This window comes from Peromyscus maniculatus, chromosome 20, assembly GCF_049852395.1.
Source record: "Peromyscus maniculatus bairdii isolate BWxNUB_F1_BW_parent chromosome 20, HU_Pman_BW_mat_3.1, whole genome shotgun sequence".
Lineage (NCBI taxonomy): Eukaryota > Metazoa > Chordata > Mammalia > Rodentia > Cricetidae > Peromyscus > Peromyscus maniculatus.
In genome coordinates, this window is record NC_134871.1 from 49,238,136 (window position 1) to 49,250,176 (window position 12,041).

At 49.8% G+C, this 12,041-nt stretch overlaps 1 non-coding gene across 1 annotated transcript; it reads right to left on the minus strand.

Annotated features, from left to right (window-relative positions):
• Positions 1 to 8,059: 8,059 nt before the first annotated feature.
• Trnaa-agc (transfer RNA alanine (anticodon AGC)) lies at positions 8,060 to 8,133 on the minus strand. Its single transcript has one exon. It is a non-coding gene; the product is annotated as a tRNA-Ala (tRNA).
• Between the last annotated feature and the right edge of the window lie 3,908 nt (positions 8,134 to 12,041).

The window sequence follows — 12,041 nt, forward strand, 5'->3', positions numbered from 1 at the left end:
GGCAGGCTTGGTGCTATGTCCCGGCAGTCCTATGTACTGCAGAGGTTGAGGCGGAAGGAGTTCAATCCAGTTCAAGGCCAGCCTGGAAACCTTAGGAAGACGTGTCTACAGCCAGGAAATGAAGGGAAGCTGGCGCTTCCCAGCTTCCTGTTTCCCTCTTCCTCCGTCCAGGACCCCACCCCTGGGAAGCGGTCTCCCCCATCAGGGTGAGTCCTCTCTCTTCAAACCTTTCTGGGGGTCTGGGAGGCATCCAGAGGGTAAGGTGCTTGCTGCACACCAAGGGGACCTGAGTTTGGTCCTCTGCACCCATGTAAAAGGCTAGGTGTGATGTGACTGACCTGCTTAGAGCCCAGTGCTGGTGGGGTGGGGTGGGAGGCTCAGGGATAGGATGATCCCCAGAGCTCGCTCCCTGGCCAGTCACTTTAGCTACAATGGTGAGCCCTGGGTTCGGTGAAAGGTTCTTTCTCATTAATTAGTTGCCAGGCATAATGGTCCATGTCTTCAACCCCAGCTTCCTACCCACAGAGGTAGGGGATCTCTGGAGTTCCAGGCCAGCCTTGTCTGTGCAGGGAGTCCAGGCCAGCCTGTCTCAAAAACAAACAAACTAAATGAATGGTGGAATACAATAGAGGAAGACAGCTGATGTTGACTTCATGTGCACCCCCTACACACACACACACACACACACACACACACACACACACACACACACACATCACACAAGGAAATGACATAGACCTCTCTGGAAACACTGTTAAAGACATCCAAATCCAGTCAGGCTGACAGGGTTAACCATCTTTTAAAAGTCTTCTTGTGAATTTAACAGCTAAACATGTTACTAGAACATTCCATCATGATCCTCAAAGGCTTATGGCCATTTCATTACACAAAACGCATTTAGTTCATTTGTAAGGTACCCCGAATCTTTTTTTTTTTTTTATTGTATTTCATGTGTCTGGATGTGTGCCTGTGCACCATGTGCCCCTGATGCACACAGAGGCTAGAAGAAGGATTTGGAGCCCCTGGGGTTGGATTTACAGATGGGTGAGAGCCACTCTGTGGGTGCTGGGAATGAAACCTGGGTCCTCTGGAGGAGTAGTCAGTGGTCCTAACCACTGAGCAACCTTCCCAGTCCTGGTGCCTAAAATCTTAACAGTTCCTACATAATTAAAAAAAATCCCAAAGTCTCTTCTGAGACTCAAGGCAATTGCTTAACAGTCAGCTTCTGTAAAGGAAACACATACAAAGTCACACGCTTCTAGTAAACCACAGAATGGAATAAACACCCTCATTCCAAAAGAGCTGAATGGGCATGGCCAGGAAAGTTTTACCAAAGCAAGACCAAAAAAAAAAAAAAAAAACCCACCAAGGCAAACACCAAAGCCTACAGCTCTGCCTGCCACCTGGGGCGGGTTGGTTCACCTCTCCAGCTCTGTCATCTGCAGTACACATCTTTTGACAGCTCCACCCCAGGCCTGTCTCCTTTTGTGGACAGCCCATCTACAAAACAGTGGGCTCTCCATTGCGACTCAGCCTTCTCCACAGCTTCACAAAATGACTCAGCACAGCTTCCTCACGGATAATCCAATCTGACACTGCCAGACCTAGAGCTTTCTGGAATCTTGGTGTAAGCCTCAGTGGCCCCATAATAAGTGACGTTTTGCAAAACCCGTACCATGTGGGTAACAGTTCTAAGTCTCTGCTCCTCAGTTCAACCTCTTTGGAAAGCCCTTCCATTCACACTGCCCAGCAGGGTTGTCTCCTAGGTGACTCCAAATCCAGTCCCGTTGGCCATGAAGATTAGCAGCACAGGTCCCATAGTAGTGGTTGGAAACAAAAATCTTGGCAAGGCATTGTTCAGGGTTCTAGGCTGGAGCCACAAGCAGGAATTCCATCTAGTTAAACACCAAGAGAACCAAAAGATGTTGAGGGTCAGTTCGATTAAGCACTTGAAGATGCTGGGTGGCCCACTGAGTCCCTAAGAAAGATGTGAGAACTGGACTGAGGGGCTTCAGGAGGGACCCCAAGACTAGTGTTCAGTCGGGGATGACAGCGAGCGTGGCTATTGTGCAGAATGTTCTGCCCATACCAGCCATCTGGACACTGGATGCTGACACAGAACCTCTGCCTCAGGTCACCTCCGCTAGGAACACTCGTCAGAATGAAGGAAGAAAAAGTGAGGGGAAGGAGGTTACAATAAGGAGCATAGCACAAGAAGGAAGGGAAACCAGGCATACCACACTAAATGTAAAGAGCATAAATCATTTCATACTGTTCACAAGAAACTCCTTAACAGACAGATAATCTGGTCACTGTGACAAAACACGGCGACCAGACGTAACTATGAAAGAAATCATTTGTTATGGCCGATGGTTCTAGAGGGGAATTCATAATGACGGGAAGGTTCAGCAGCCAACAGCTGAAGCAGGAAGCTGAGAGATCACGGCTCCATCCGCACCCGGGAAGTCTAGTGAACCAGCTGGACGTGGGAGGAGGCCGTAAACTCTTATATTTTTGGTTGTGAGCCTAGCCTTTAACGGCTGAGCCATCTCTCCAGCCCAAGGCTGTAACCTCTCAAACCTGACCCCCAGTGACAAATTTCCCTCATCAAGACTCCACCTCCTAGCCTGGCAGTGATCCCAGCACTCGGGAGGGGGAGGCAGGCCGAACTCTGAGTTTGAGGCCAGCCTAGTCTACAGAGCAAGTTCCAGGACAGGCAGGGCTACATAGACCCTGTCTCAAAAAATAAAAACAACAAAAAAATTCCATCTCGTAAAGGTTCTAGAACTTCCCCAACTGGACACCAAGTGTTCAAATAGAAGCCCATGGGAGGCATTTCTCATTCAAACTACCACAACAGGCAAATAAAAAGATGGAAGCAAGTCTGTAGGGCAGGAGTGGCTGGTGGCACACACCTTTAGTCTTAGCACGTGGGAGGCAGGTGGATCTCTGTGAGTTCAAGCCCAGTCTGGTCTACATAATGAGTTCCAGGCCAGCTGAGGCTATCTAGTGAGACCACCCTGCCTAAAACAAACAACGAACACCCAACCTCTCCTGGAGCTTGAGTTAGAGGCAGTTGTGAGCTGCCTAAAGTGCGTGCTGGAAACAAACCCCAAACCCTCTGCAAGCACAGCAAATGCTCCTGACCGCTGACTCATCTCTGCAGTCCTCAGAGACAACTTTTGTGGGGTTGGGTTTCCCCTTCTGCTCTCGTGTGGGCCCCAGGAATTGAACTCAGGTTGTCAGGCTGTCAGTGTGCAAGTGTTTCTGCCTGCTGACTTCTCACCAAGTCCAGGGTAGCCATAGGAACAAGGTGGGGTTCGAGGAAGTGACAGGTTAAAAGGGGACTTAACATCATGACATAAAGGAACAATTGAAGAATGTGACATACTATATTTAGACTTTTCCTTGCACCGGAAGAAGGCAGGGGCTTCCGAGATGGCTTGGTGGTTAAGAGTGTTTGCTGCCCTTCCAGAGGACCTGAGTTCGGTTCCTGGTGCCCACATTGGTGCTGCTCACAGCTGCCTGTGGCTCCAGGCCCACAAAGGGATCTAGTGTCCTCCACAGGCATCCGTACACACGTGGCACGCATTGACATTGACACATACATACACATGAAGAAAAATAAATCTTTAAAAACTAGCCGTCAAGAGAGGGAGAGAGATGGTTCAGACACAAGTCTGCTGCTTTTGTAGAGGATGCAAATCCAATTCCTAGCATCTACATCTGGTCGCTCACAACCATCTCTAACTCCTGCTCCAGGGGCTCTGACGCCTCTGGCCTCCATGGGAACTTATAGTCATGTGCGCGCGCGCACACACACACACACACACACACACACACACACACACACACACATTTTTTGAAAAAACAAACAACTTTTTTTTTTTTAAATAGCAGCCATATACATGAAGGAAAAAACTACTTGAAGTCCCAGATTTGGCTGGAGCGGTAATGTTGGCAGGTCAAGGTGGACCGTGCTTGGTCTAATCATGTAGCCCTCCCCCTTTGTCGATACCTTTGTTTCTCCCAAAGCTAAGGGTGTCCGTGCGACTCAACTATAATCTGTCAGTGTAAGAAAATATCTCCTGGGAGAGCATTTAGATTTGACAGACAGACAGACAGACTTTGAGCCTATTTGGTTAGATGAGCTCTAAACCATTTGTGTGGGTGTACTGGTAAATTGTTGCATGCTGTTTGAATTCATTCAGAGTCTGGCTCTGAAGGTGGGGTTGCTTCAGATGCAAGCATGTTTATACCAAGTGTCCCCCAAGACCCCTTGTCTAGGGAATGGGCTGGCCCCATAACCATGAGAGGGAGGAGAGGGAAGAGAGAACCGTAAAACAGCCCGAGTTAAAACAGCGTCCTAAGGAACAGCTAGAAGAGCCAGAAGGTGCAGGCACTTGACTTTAATCCCAGCACTCGGATCTCTGAGTTCGAGGCCAGCCTGGTCTACAGATCGAGTTCCAGGACAGCCAGGACTACACAGAGAAGCCCGGGCTCAAAAAACAAAAACAAACAACATCAACAACAACAGCTAGCAGGTCAGCTGTCTCCCACGATAGAAAAGTGCTCTGGGTGAGAAGAGGCTGGAGGTTCAGCCCTGGAGGCAGCGGGACCCCCAGCTGACTGCCTCTGCCTCTCCAGTTGGTTTCTGCTGGGTGATGCGAGCACCTCACTGAATGAACTCTATTTGTTGCTATTTGTTCCTTTATTTGAAAGCCTTACCCGAGGGGACACTCGGCTCTGCCCAGGACTCCTTGGGGGAAACAGCTGGCTGCTTTAATAGGGTTTCCCCAGCTGACTTTTGCTGGACGTTTATAAGCCCCATTTGAGGATGTTTTGTTATGGCTGTTTCTTCTTTTACTTTGCCTTGTGGCTTACCAAATAAACTTACTCATTAAACCACAACTGTGGCTATTGGAGATCATTCTCAGGACCACACAGAACCATGGGGAAACATACACATAAAGCAGAGAGGCAATAAGCCTGGAAAAAGAGACTTGACATGCACACATAATGCAAGGAGGCAGTTTCCCACAATATACAAAGAGTACCTAAAAATCAAACAACACATGGCGGCGGGGGGGGGGGGGGGTGTTGTCACCTGAGATACCATCCCTCCCCAGGATCGATTAGCAAAAAGGTGACCATGTACAAATCCATAAGCAGCCCTCACCATACCCAAGCAGACCATCATGTTGGACTTGACCTTTTCTATCTCTGAAATTGTGGGAGGTAGATGTGCTTAAACCATCAGTGTGTGGCGAGCAGGCTGTACCAGGACGCCCACAGTCACCTTCAACTCAGAATGAAACTTGCACCTGCAAAATGTTTCAGTTGCTGACTCTGACACTGATGTGTCTCTCTCACTTCCTACCAAGCCCAGGGGCTCCTCAGATGCCAAGTGGGGCTATTTGGCCTCTGAAAAGACCCAGAAGGGCTGGGAGTCCTCCTTCTGGGTACCCCAGCTAATGAAGAAGAACTGGAGTGATAGAATATGGGCAACCAGCTCCTGAATGCTGGACTTCAGACGGACACCTTTTGTTTTGGTTTTTGAGACAGGGTTTCTCTGTGTAGCCCTGATTGTCCTGGAACTCTCTGCAGACCAGTGTGGGATCCCACAGAGGCTTCCTAGTGAGAACTTACTCAGGGTCAGAGAATCTGAGCTTGCTTTACCCAGCAGGGCTGCATAATGGGATGATTTGATCACAGGCGTGGTTACCAGGTGTTTGGAAGGGTCTACACTTGGCTGCACAGTGTGCTTTGATCTTCCAAGGGGGAGGTCTTTTGCCTCTCCTCTTGGCATATTATAAAAATCCCTTTTCAATAAAGCATGAGGCTGTTGGATATTGACCCAGGTCCTCCCAAAGCTATCCTGTGTTTCTGTCTTTCTTATCATCTAAGTCTCTCTATCTATCATTTCTTAATTCCTCTCCTCCACCTAAGAACCCTTCAAAAGGTGGGAGCTGGACTCCCACAGACCAGGCTGGCCTTGAACTCAGAGATCCACTTGCCTCTGCCTCCTGAGTACTGGGATTAAAGGCATGTTTGCCACTACCACCTGATCTAATGTTTTGGGGACACAGAGATCTTTTTACTCACAAAGAAGCATTAAGGAAAACCAAGAATGTTAAATGCACAGGCACCTTTTCTCATTGGAGGAGATAAAATACCTGTTTTCCCACTCAGAAAGGTAGGAGTGTGCTGAGGATATCTTTCTGTACGCTGTGAATATATGTTGTTCCCACTGGTTAATAAATAAGCTGTCTTGACCTATGGCAAGGCAGCTTAGAAGCAGGCGGGAAATCCAAGGAGAGAGACAGGAAAGAAAAAGGCAGAGTCTGGAGAGAGACCCAGCCTGCCACCCAAGGAAGAACATGCCAGCAGACTGGTAAGCCATGGAACACGTGGCAAAGCATAGATGAATAGAAATGGGCTAATTGAAGATATAAGAGCTAGCTAGCAAGAGGCCTTCCATGGATCATACAGTTTGTAAATAATATTGAGCCTGTGAGTGATTATTTTATAAGCGGCTGTGGGACCTCAGGGCTGGGTGGGACTGGAGAAACCTTCAGACTACAGGAGTGAGTTTGAGGCCAGCCTGGGCTACAGAGTGAGTTCCAGGAAAGGTGCAAAGCTACACAGAGAAACCCTGCCTTAGGGGGTGGGGGTGGGGGTGGGGACAGTCTGCAGGAGTAGATTTTGTTAATGGCCTGATGACTTTTTTTGCTGTCTGTGGAGGCAGACATCACCCACCTTTGCTGTAGAAGAAAACTTCACCTAAATTCCCCACAATGATTATTCCAGACTCTTCCCTCCATAGACCGTTACCCATCCTTAAGGGATATGTCACATGTACTTTATGGCCTGCTGACATCTATGCTATTGGTCAGAGACCACACTAGATTCTAGGCCTTTTAGCTACAGAACCCACCCTCATGGCCACACGCACTCTGTAAAAGAGTCTCTACTTAGTCACACCTAAAGCTTTATTGTGCACCGGAAATTGGACTAATTGGATTGATTGTTGCCTGGAAACCTTTGACCAAATTGTACTGTGTTTTCAATATGCTCACAATGACCCGTGTGATGGTGGTGCACACCTTTAATCCCAGCCCTCGGGTGCCAGAGGCAGGCAGATCTCTGTGAGTTTAGGACAGCCTAGTCTACAGAGCGAGATCCAGGACAGCCACAGCAGTTACACAGAGAGAACCCCTTGTGGCTACATTCCCATTGGGCTGCACCTGGCCTGGGCTCCAGAGAGTAGCACCTGACCCTAATCTATCCTTTGTTTAGCAGACACCCTTTGTTTCTCTTGTTGCCCTATGTGAATCTTGTCTCAGAGTCTCCCAAGGATACAAAGGCCTATGCAAAACTTGGTTCAGGAAACCTGGAAAATTGTGGTACCTGATGAATCGAGGGACTTGCACTTGGCATTGTATTTTTGGGAGCTCCTTTCAGGTTGTTTTGAACATCTGGAAGTCAACTGGCTAAACTGTAAATATAGAAAAAAAAAACCCTGGGTGAAGGGAAAAATGTTCCAGTCCTTAGAGACTGGATCACCTTGCAGCCATGAAAGGCTAAATTCATTCTTAAGGTGCCTCTGAGTTTTCTTTTCATGGATTTGTGTGAACCCACACACCCATGTCTTGACATTTCACGACAAACCCTGTCTTGAGAAACTAAACACACACATGCGCGCGCGTGTATACACACACACACACACACACACACACACACACACACACACACACACACACGCTGACAGTGACACTAGACTCCCCGAAATCTGATCCAGGTTGATGGAATCCATCTACACTAGGTTTTCATTCTCATCTCTTCAAGAGGTTCGCTTCCCTGTCTGAACCTGCAGGGACCTCCTCACTGAAGGATGCTTTTAAGAGGGTTTCCCCCCTAACCCCCCAGTCAAGGTTTTATGTGGCTTAGACTAGCTTCAAATTCACTACACACTGAGGATGTTCGTGAACTTCAAATCTTCCTGCCTCTACCTCCCTGGCGCCTAGGATCACAGGTTGGCACCACTGTGCCAAGTTTTATGTGGTGCTGGGGTTCGAACCCAGGGCTCTGTGCATGCTAGGCAAGCACTCTACCAACTGAGTCACACCCCCAGCCTTTTTTTAGGTCCTCAAAACTCCAGGCAAAACCAAGCCCACCATCAATGATCGAGTGTTTGCCTCACATGCATGAAACCTTAGTTTCCAAGCTCAGCCCCACAGACAGTACCAGGGACTCAGTCGTCAACAAAGGCCATGCCGTGAGAGCCAGAGGCCTTTCTCATCCAGTTGGCTGCTTGGGAAAATGAGGTTTTCACATCATCACTTTCTTTTGTATTTTTTCTAGAGTATGTTCAGCCCTGAAGGAGATGGAGGGAAGCTTGAGCACACAGCTTCTGCAGGCATGGAGCTCCCACCCTGGCAGGGAAGGCCCAGCAGATTCCTACAGGGCCTGAGAGCCAGCCTGTGGGGAAGAGGCTCTGGCTTAGTTTTCTTTCTATTGCCATGATAAACAGCACGATCAAAAGCAACTTGGAGGAAAGGGCTTGTTCGGTTTTCACATCCTGATCACAGTACCTCAAAGAGGGAAGTCAAGGCAGGAACCTGGAGGCAGGAACAGAAGCCGAGCCCATAGAGGGGTGCTACTTACTGGCTTGCTCCACATAGCTTGCTCAGTCTGCCTTTTCTTTTCTTTATCCTTTTTTTGTTTTTGTTTTCGTTTTTGTTTTTTTGAGACAGGGTTTCTCTGCGTAGTTTTGGTGCCTGTCCTGGAACTCGCTCTGTAGCCCAGGCTGGCCTCGAACTCACAGAGATCCTCCTGGCTCTGCCTCCCGAGTGCTGGCATTAAAGATGTGCGCCACCACCGCCCGGCCAGTCTGCTTTCTTATATGCCCCAGCACCACTTGCCCAGTGTGGCACTGCCCTCAGTGGGCTGGACCCTCTCACATCAATCAAGAATCAAGAAAAGGCCTCAAAGGCTTGTCCACAGGCCAGTCTGATGGAGGTGTTTCCTCAGTGGAGGTCCCTTCCTTCCAGATGACTGTAGCTTGTGTCAAGTTGACAAAAACCAACCAGCATTGGGTGCCACACACACTCACCCTCCCCCCCTCTACTCCCCCCTCCCCCGTTGTTAGCTCAGACCACACTCACAAGTAGACTCCCTCCCAAAGATGCAGTAGCTGGAGAGTCAAAAGAACATAAGAACATGGCTACCCAGCAAGCACCTGTGGAACAGAGGCCTGCCACCTACAGGATGTCACAGGCTGGCCACGACACCTGGTACCAGGGCCACCACAGTGACGAGCATGCTCCAGAAGCGTGGGTGTGAAGACAGCGTCCACCTTCCCCTCCCTTCTGTACCGGGGAGAGCTGATGAGAGTGTGGGGGTGCAGGGTGACCCCCTTTTTAGGAGAGCTCTGGCCACCTAGCTCACAAACATCCTCACCACAGGGAACACCCAGGCCGATGCATCTCCCCTGCTGGTCCTCTCAAGCCATGTGGGGCCTGCTGGGAGGGCTGCCTTGAGCTCTCTAGACCTCCCTCTTCCTCTGCAGGGGACTATCAGCCTGGGAGTCTCTGTGTAAAGGAGCTGAGATCTCCAGATGGTGGGATGCTGAGTGGACTTAATGTAAACAGTGTCAGCCCCGACTCTGTTAGTCTCCTCCTCCTTCCCTCCTTTTCAATTCCTGCATTTCTTTTTTTCTTTCTTTTCTTTTTCTGGTGACAGAGTCTCACATAGCCCAGGCTGGCCTCAAAATTGTTACATAGCCAAGGATGACCTTGAGCTCCTCCACCCTCCCGCCTCCGAGTATACAGCTTTGCACATACGGGCTACCACGCCCAGCTTTTTGTTTGGGTTTGTAACCCTGGCTGCCTGGTATTCCCTAAGTGGACCAAGTTAGCTTCGAACTCATAAACAGCTGCTTGCCTCTATTTTCAGAGTGCTGGGAAAGTACTTTTAAAAAAAAAAGATTTTATTTAATTTTATTTTATGTGCATTGGTGTTTTGTCCACATTCATGTCTGTGTGACGGTCCCCTGGAACTGGAGTTACAGACAATTGTGAGCTGTCATGTGGGTGCTGGGAATTGATCCTGGGTCCTCTGGAAGAGCAGCCAGTGCTCTTAACTGCTGAGCCATCTCTCCAGCCCCTGGAAAGTGTTTTGGGTTTTTTTTTCCTTTTTTTTTCCCCCAAGACAGGGTTTCTCTGTGTAGCTTTGGAGCTTGTCCTGGAATTCGATCTATATAGACCAGGCTGGCCTTAATCTCACAGAGATCTGCCTGGCTCTGCCTCCTGAGTGCTGGGATTAAAGGCGTGCGCCGCCGCCGCCGCTGCCGCCCAGCTGGAAAGTACTCTTAAAGGCATGTAGTACCATGTCTGACTCCTACCTGGATTTCTATTTGTTTGTTTGTTTGTAAAACAAGGACTCACTGTAGACCCAGCCTATATACAGGCTAGGCTCAAATTCACAATCCTCCTGCTTCAGCCTCCCCACCACGGAGACTCCAAGTGTACATAGAGTACGGCTCGAGACCAGCACCACAGAGGACTCTCAGGACACGCGAGGCTGGGAGGTTCATCCCCCCACCCCATTTGTTGACAGTGGGTGACGGCCAACTCCAGTCCTCACCCCAGCATCTGCCCAGTGGCACACACAGCCCCTGGAGCAGGTGAGATGGGCAGCAGAGGCTACGTGAGGGTCCAGCATCAGCCTGAGGCGGGAACTGATGGTGGGTCCCTCATGATGCTCCCGGAGGCCACTTGCCAGTGTCATGGCTACTTGGCCACCATGGGACTCCTGACCCTTTAGAGCAACAGTTCTCAACCGGTGGGTCGTGGCCCCTCTGGGGGTCACATATCAGATATCCTGCCTATCAGGTATTTCCATTACAATTCATAACAGTCGCAAAGTTAGGAAGTAGCAATGAAAATCATTTTATGGTTGAGGATCCCCACAACATGAGGCACTGTCTGAAAGGGTCACGGCATGGGGAGGGCTGAGAACCACTGCTTTAGAGTCATTTACGTCTGCTTAACACCTAGTCAGGCTGTACATCACCTAGGTCCTTGCTGCCACCTATGGGTGACAAAACACGAGGTTTACCACACAGGCTTTCAGTAGCAGCAGCCTCCTAGTTGCGGGGAAGGGGATGCTGCCATGTGAGCATGGTCATCAGACCCACTGCCCTGCCCCATGGGACACTATCCAGGGCAGCCGGCCGGTGGGGACAATGAATACACAGCCCAGAGGGGGGTGTCTGTGCAGGTCACACCTCTGTAAGACCCAGTACACATGCCCAGTGAATGCTGCCATGTCCAGGAAATGGCAAGGACCGGAAGCTAAGTACGTCCTTTCTTGGACTTGTCGAATCTGCTCCTCCTGTGGAAAGGATCAGAGGTCCTGTTGCCAGGGGAGCAGTGCGGGGTGCTGGGGTGCTCTTCAGAAGCCGCCAGCGGCTCAACAGGAGAAACAAGCTAACAGCGCTTCCTCGAGGCTGCCACTGGTCCTGAGGCTACTGCTTCACATCCAGGAGAGAGAGAGGGCAGCTTGCTGGAACCCGGAGTTGTCCCTGAGCAGTCTTACTGTTCGCATCCCTAGTGGAGACGAAGACATTATAGGAAGCAAGGTCTGGTTGATGAAGGGAAGGTAATCGGTCCCCTCCGATGAAACGATTACCCAATGTTCCAGTTGGAAACTCAGGCTCGATCTTGGTGTGTATGCACACACATGCCTCACCCCACATTCAATCAGGGCTGAGTGTGACAATTCTCCCGCCTTCCTACATCTTCAGCATAAGCATCTCTGGTCCATACTGGTCCCTCCTGGTCCCCTCAGACGAATGCACTGATCAGTGGGCATGCCACCGGAATGGGGGCGAAGCAGGAGATGGATACTGTTCACTGCAACCTTGGGGCCAGTATGAAGGGCCTCCAAGGGCCAATGGCCATCCTACCAAGAAGTTCTTCCAAAAATAAATAAATAAATAAAAAGCCAGGCAGTGGTGGCGCACACCTTTAATCCCA